The sequence below is a fragment of the Schistocerca piceifrons genome, unplaced genomic scaffold (assembly GCF_021461385.2).
Source record: "Schistocerca piceifrons isolate TAMUIC-IGC-003096 unplaced genomic scaffold, iqSchPice1.1 HiC_scaffold_1978, whole genome shotgun sequence".
Taxonomy (NCBI): domain Eukaryota; kingdom Metazoa; phylum Arthropoda; class Insecta; order Orthoptera; family Acrididae; genus Schistocerca; species Schistocerca piceifrons.
The window spans coordinates 35,001-42,500 of NW_025727876.1; the positions used below are offsets into that span (position 1 = coordinate 35,001).

Below are 7,500 nucleotides of genomic sequence, written 5' to 3' on the forward strand. Positions count from 1 at the left end.
CACGAAACCCTTCTCCGCGTCAGCCCTCCAGGGCCTCGCTGGAGTATTTGCTACTACCACCAAGATCTGCACCGACGGCGGCTCCAGGCAGGCTCACGCCCAGACCCTTCTGCGCCCACCGCCGCGACCCTCCTACTCGTCAGGGCTTCGCGGCCGGCCGCAAGGACCGGCCATGACTGCCAGACTGACGGCCGAGTATAGGCACGACGCTTCAGCGCCATCCATTTTCAGGGCTAGTTGCTTCGGCAGGTGAGTTGTTACACACTCCTTAGCGGATTCCGACTTCCATGGCCACCGTCCTGCTGTCTTAAGCAACCAACGCCTTTCATGGTTTCCCATGAGCGTCGATTCGGGCGCCTTAACTCGGCGTTTGGTTCATCCCACAGCGCCAGTTCTGCTTACCAAAAGTGGCCCACTTGGCACTCCGATCCGAGTCGTTTGCTCGCGGCTTCAGCATATCAAGCAAGCCGGAGATCTCACCCATTTAAAGTTTGAGAATAGGTTGAGGTCGTTTCGGCCCCAAGGCCTCTAATCATTCGCTTTACCGGATGAGACTCGTACGAGCACCAGCTATCCTGAGGGAAACTTCGGAGGGAACCAGCTACTAGATGGTTCGATTAGTCTTTCGCCCCTATACCCAGCTCCGACGATCGATTTGCACGTCAGAATCGCTACGGACCTCCATCAGGGTTTCCCCTGACTTCGTCCTGGCCAGGCATAGTTCACCATCTTTCGGGTCCCAACGTGTACGCTCTAGGTGCGCCTCACCTCGCAATGAGGACGAGACGCCCCGGGAGTGCGGAGGCCGCCGCCCCGTGAAGGGCGGGGAAGCCCCATCCTCCCTCGGCCCGCGCAAGGCGAGACCTTCACTTTCATTACGCCTTTAGGTTTCGTACAGCCCAATGACTCGCGCACATGTTAGACTCCTTGGTCCGTGTTTCAAGACGGGTCGTGAAATTGTCCAAAGCTGAAGCGCCGCTGACGGGAGCGATTATTCCGCCCGAGAGCATCCCGAGCCAACAGCGGCGCGGGTCCGGGGCCGGGCCAGGTAGGTCCGTCATCCGGGAAGAACCGCGCGCGCTTGCCGGGAGCCCGAGCGCCCAAAGGGGCGAATCGACTCCTCCAGATATACCGCCGGGCAGCCAGCCAGGACACCGGGGCTCTGCCCAACAGACGCGAACCGAGGCCCGCGGAAGGACAGGCTGCGCACCCGGGCCGTAGGCCGGCACCCAGCGGGTCGCGACGTCCTACTAGGGGAGAAGTGCGGCCCACCGCACACCGGAACGGCCCCACCCCGCGGCGAGTGGAAAGGCAACCGGACACGACCCCGCCGCAGATTGCTCCGCGCGGGCGGCCGGCCCCATCTGCCGAGGGTGGAGGCCAGTGGCCGGATGGGCGTGAATCTCACCCGTTCGACCTTTCGGACTTCTCACGTTTACCCCAGAACGGTTTCACGTACTTTTGAACTCTCTCTTCAAAGTTCTTTTCAACTTTCCCTCACGGTACTTGTTCGCTATCGGTCTCGTGGTCATATTTAGTCTCAGATGGAGTTTACCACCCACTTGGAGCTGCACTCTCAAGCAACCCGACTCGAAGGAGAGGTCCCGCCGACGCTCGCACCGGCCGCTACGGGCCTGGCACCCTCTACGGGCCGTGGCCTCATTCAAGTTGGACTTGGGCTCGGCGCGAGGCGTCGGGGTAGTGGACCCTCCCAAACACCACATGCCACGACAGGCGGCAGCCTGCGGGGTTCGGTGCTGGACTCTTCCCTGTTCGCTCGCCGCTACTGGGGGAATCCTTGTTAGTTTCTTTTCCTCCGCTTAGTAATATGCTTAAATTCAGCGGGTAGTCTCGCCTGCTCTGAGGTCGTTGTACGAGGTGTCGCACGCCACACCGCCAGCCGGCTGTGCACGCTACCGAGAAAGTACCGGTATGCGAACCGCCAGGCGACGGGCGCGCATCGCACGTTTGAGGAGACGCGGCCGGCCCCACAGGCGGCCGCGACACTCCCAGGTCTGCGAAGCGGGGCAAACGCCGCGCGCTTCAGTATACGTAGCCGACCCTCAGCCAGACGTGGCCCGGGAACGGAATCCATGGACCGCAATGTGCGTTCGAAACGTCGATGTTCATGTGTCCTGCAGTTCACATGTCGACGCGCAATTTGCTGCGTTCTTCATCGACCCACGAGCCGAGTGATCCACCGTCCTGGGTGATCTTTTCTCAGTTTCCGCCGTCTCTTTCGAGACGGTCGCATAGGCGGGAGTGAGGCGTGTGGCGGCCCCTGTTCCAGCGTTCTGTGTCCAACGGCCTCACGGCCGACGGGCGTCGTACGGCTCCACACCGGAGCGGACAGGCACTCGGGCGAAAGTCATTCAAAACCGGCGCCAGGCGCCAGGTGCCGCAGGCCAGCCGCTCCAGCGCTTCAGCGCTCGTACCACACAACATTGCCGCTAGTTTTGAGAGGCACGCGTGGTTCCGCACGCGGCGCACGGCTACGGCGAGCCGTACAGGTAGCGTGTTGCGCGACACGACACGCACATCGAAAGACATGCAGTCTAGTCGGTAATGATCCTTCCGCAGGTTCACCTACGGAAACCTTGTTACGACTTTTACTTCCTCTAAATGATCAAGTTTGGTCATCTTTCCGGTAGCATCGGCAACGACAGAGTCAATGCCGCGTACCAGTCCGAAGACCTCACTAAATCATTCAATCGGTAGTAGCGACGGGCGGTGTGTACAAAGGGCAGGGACGTAATCAACGCGAGCTTATGACTCGCGCTTACTGGGAATTCCTCGTTCATGGGGAACAATTGCAAGCCCCAATCCCTAGCACGAAGGAGGTTCAGCGGGTTACCCCGACCTTTCGGCCTAGGAAGACACGCTGATTCCTTCAGTGTAGCGCGCGTGCGGCCCAGAACATCTAAGGGCATCACAGACCTGTTATTGCTCAATCTCGTGCGGCTAGAAGCCGCCTGTCCCTCTAAGAAGAAAAGTAATCGCTGACAGCACGAAGGATGTCACGCGACTAGTTAGCAGGCTAGAGTCTCGTTCGTTATCGGAATTAACCAGACAAATCGCTCCACCAACTAAGAACGGCCATGCACCACCACCCACCGAATCAAGAAAGAGCTATCAATCTGTCAATCCTTCCGGTGTCCGGGCCTGGTGAGGTTTCCCGTGTTGAGTCAAATTAAGCCGCAGGCTCCACTCCTGGTGGTGCCCTTCCGTCAATTCCTTTAAGTTTCAGCTTTGCAACCATACTTCCCCCGGAACCCAAAAGCTTTGGTTTCCCGGAGGCTGCCCGCCGAGTCATCGGAGGAACTGCGGCGGATCGCTGGCTGGCATCGTTTATGGTTAGAACTAGGGCGGTATCTGATCGCCTTCGAACCTCTAACTTTCGTTCTTGATTAATGAAAACATACTTGGCAAATGCTTTCGCTTCTGTTCGTCTTGCGACGATCCAAGAATTTCACCTCTAACGTCGCAATACGAATGCCCCCGCCTGTCCCTATTAATCATTACCTCGGGTTCCGAAAACCAACAAAATAGAACCGAGGTCCTATTCCATTATTCCATGCACACAGTATTCAGGCGGGCTTGCCTGCTTTAAGCACTCTAATTTGTTCAAAGTAAACGAGCCGGCCCACCGAGACACTCAATAAAGAGCACCCTGGTAGGATTTCAACGGGGTCCGCCTCGGGACGCACGAGCACGCACGGGGCGGTCGCACGCCTTCGGCTCGCCCCACCGGCAGGACGTCCCACGATACATGCCAGTTAAACACCGACGGGCGGTGAACCAACAGCGTGGGACACAAATCCAACTACGAGCTTTTTAACCGCAACAACTTTAATATACGCTATTGGAGCTGGAATTACCGCGGCTGCTGGCACCAGACTTGCCCTCCAATAGATACTCGTTAAAGGATTTAAAGTGTACTCATTCCGATTACGGGGCCTCGGATGAGTCCCGTATCGTTATTTTTCGTCACTACCTCCCCGTGCCGGGAGTGGGTAATTTGCGCGCCTGCTGCCTTCCTTGGATGTGGTAGCCGTTTCTCAGGCTCCCTCTCCGGAATCGAACCCTGATTCCCCGTTACCCGTTACAACCATGGTAGGCGCAGAACCTACCATCGACAGTTGATAAGGCAGACATTTGAAAGATGCGTCGCCGGTACGAGGACCGTGCGATCAGCCCAAAGTTATTCAGAGTCACCAAGGCAAACGGACCGGACGAGCCGACCGATTGGTTTTGATCTAATAAAAGCGTCCCTTCCATCTCTGGTCGGGACTCTGTTTGCATGTATTAGCTCTAGAATTACCACAGTTATCCAAGTAACGTGGGTACGATCTAAGGAACCATAACTGATTTAATGAGCCATTCGCGGTTTCACCTTAATGCGGCTTGTACTGAGACATGCATGGCTTAATCTTTGAGACAAGCATATGACTACTGGCAGGATCAACCAGGGAGCTGCGTCAACTAGAGCTGAGCAGCCGGCCGCCCGGGAGTGTGTCCCGGGGGCCCGCGCGAACACGCAAGCGTCCGCTCAATCATTCTGCAAACAGGAGGAGGCTGAGCTCCCCTGCACAATACACCTCGAAACCCTCTCAGGTCCCGGCGGCGCGCAGCGCCGTCCCAAGTACTTGGTCGGGTTCGAGAGAGGCGCAATCGCCCGGAGTTAGGCGAGTAGACGCTTTCGGTGCGACCACCCGTGCTCCCAACTGAGCTTGCCGCTGCCGACAGAGGCCCGGGAGCGTGCTGTCGTGGCATTGCCGGCGGGAGACAACACGCGCCACCTACGGTGACCGGCAGCTCCAACGCCAGCGCCACAGAAGGACAAAAGCCCCACTTGGGTGCCGAAGCGAACTCTCCCAGCACAGCGCACGCGCCAACACATCCGCACAGCTGCGATACAAACCACCAGCGAGAACCGCTGGGGCGACCGAGCAGCAGACGGCGTCGCGGCGCCGAGCGCCGGGCGGCAGCGCATCCTCAACGCACACAGTCCTCAATCGGACCAGCACACTGAAGATGTCCACCGCGCTTCGCACCGGGCCCGCGAGGACCTACTTTGGCCGCACGGCGCCGCGCGCAGGGTGCGCCGGCGCGCAGCTGCGACGCCTGCCGCGTCCGTCGGCCGGCGCGCCTGCCACTGGCCGCCCCCACCAGCCGGCTGTAGCGCGTGCGCCCACGCACCGCGCGGCCAGCACGCCGGGAGGCGCCCCCTCACCGGCCGGGGACGGTCCCACCCAGCCACCGCCGCGTATCGCTTCACACCCAGATGCCGTTCAGTTTCGTCGGCATGGTGGGTATCGCTGGAACAACCGGTTAGTACCTCAACCTATCGTCGCCATCACCGATTCACCCCTAGCGAGAACAACCGCACCACAACAGGTTACCATTTGTTCATTTGCGTAACTTCACCAGAAAACGCAGGCGTCCATCGCCATTTGCAACTTCCACGATTATTGCATGCCTGTGTCAGGTGTCACGCCACACTACGTCTGCCCACATACACGCAACAAAATGTGCACGCCTAGACAATACGTGGAAGGTGGCCCCCGTACGTATGCGATGTCCATTGCTCGAACGACTGTCAACCGGCCTCTGTAGCATGTCGCAGATATGGAACGCGGTGCACCATGCCATCACGGTGTGTGAGGAGAGACGACTAGGTCCGAATACATCAACAGACAGCTCATGCTGATCGCCATCCACGGCGTCCGTTCCTCCCACACGTCTCTATGGCGTACCACACTGCAATCCAGCTCTCATAGGGAGACGACACGTAGCTGCGTGCACAATATTTGCACTGTATGGTCCGCCGTTTTTGGGCGCAGTCGTTGTACGGTCACACATGTGCCACGATGTATCATTCAGTACATAAGGACGAATGTGCAGTACAGATTGTGGTTTACGCGTACGACATTAGCGGACAGTTGACACAGGCCGCACCACAACGTAGCCTGAGTACGTCGCATGCGGAGGGCATTGAACATGCAAAGTTCTCACCAACCAGCTTGCGAAGGCAGGGGGCAAGGTGGGGACGTGGGGAGGGGCGGCATGTACGTCCTGCTGCCATCCACATTACAGTGTACAGCAGGAGCATGTGGAAAGTGAGCAAGACTTGCAAGGTGTTTAACATGAAGCGATACACAGGGGAGCGGGGAGTGCGAGTAGCGAACTATATTGCGAGGGTTGCGGGTGGGCAACACTACACTAATTGAACGAGTCGTATAACAATTACAGAGCAGGTTTAGGCGACAACGTGGGTTACGTTAGGCGACAACGTGGGTTACGTTAGGCGACAACGTGGGTTAGGTTAAGGCACGACGTGGGTTAGGTTAAGGCACGACGTGGGTTAGGTTAAGGCACGACGTGGGTTAGGTTAAGGCACGACGTGGGTTAGGTTAAGGCACGACGTGGGTTAGGTTAAGGCACGACATGGGTTAGGTTAAGGCACGACATGGGTTAGGTTAAGGCACGACATGGGTTAGGTTAAGGCACGACATGGGTTAGGTTAAGGCACGACATGGGTTAGGTTAAGGCACGACATGGGTTAGGTTAAGGCACAACATGGGTTAGGTTAAGGCACAACATGGGTTAGGTTAAGGCACAACATGGGTTAGGTTAAGGCACAACATGGGTTAGGTTAAGGCACAACATGGGTTAGGTTAAGGCACAACATGGGTTAGGTTAAGGCACAACATGGGTTAGGTTAAGGCACAACATGGGTTAGGTTAAGGCACAACATGGGTTAGGTTAAGGCACAACATGGGTTAGGTTAAGGCACAACATGGGTTAGGTTAAGGCACAACATGGGTTAGGTTAAGGCACAACATGGGTTAGGTTAAGGCACAACATGGGTTAGGTTAAGGCACAACATGGGTTAGGTTAAGGCACAACATGGGTTAGGTTAAGGCACAACATGGGTTAGGTTAAGGCACAACATGGGTTAGGTTAAGGCACAACATGGGTTAGGTTAAGGCACAACATGGGTTAGGTTAAGGCACAACATGGGTTAGGTTAAGGCACAACATGGGTTAGGTTAAGGCACAACATGGGTTAGGTTAAGGCACAACATGGGTTAGGTTAAGGCACAACATGGGTTAGGTTAAGGCACAACATGGGTTAGGTTAAGGCACAACATGGGTTAGGTTAAGGCACAACATGGGTTAGGTTAAGGCACAACATGGGTTAGGTTAAGGCACAACATGGGTTAGGTTAAGGCACAACATGGGTTAGGTTAAGGCACAACATGGGTTAGGTTAAGGCACAACATGGGTTAGGTTAAGGCACAACATGGGTTAGGTTAAGGCACAACATGGGTTAGGTTAAGGCACAACATGGGTTAGGTTAAGGCACAACATGGGTTAGGTTAAGGCACAACATGGGTTAGGTTAAGGCACAACATGGGTTAGGTTAAGGCACAACATAGGTTAGGTTAAGGCACAACATAGGTTAGGTTAAGGCACAACATGGGTTAGGTTAAGGCAC

General features: G+C 56.5%; 2 non-coding genes and 1 pseudogene across 2 annotated transcripts; all 3 read right to left on the minus strand.

Annotated features, from left to right (window-relative positions):
* LOC124741725 overlaps window positions 1-1,869 on the minus strand; it is a 4,720-nt pseudogene extending 2,851 nt beyond the window's left edge.
* A 188-nt stretch (window positions 1,870-2,057) lies between these two features.
* Window positions 2,058-2,212, minus strand: LOC124741717. Its single transcript, XR_007010048.1, has one exon. It is a non-coding gene; the product is annotated as a 5.8S ribosomal RNA (ribosomal RNA).
* A 351-nt stretch (window positions 2,213-2,563) lies between these two features.
* On the minus strand, window positions 2,564-4,472 carry LOC124741716. Its single transcript, XR_007010047.1, has one exon. It is a non-coding gene; the product is annotated as a small subunit ribosomal RNA (ribosomal RNA).
* Window positions 4,473-7,500: the final 3,028 nt, after the last annotated feature.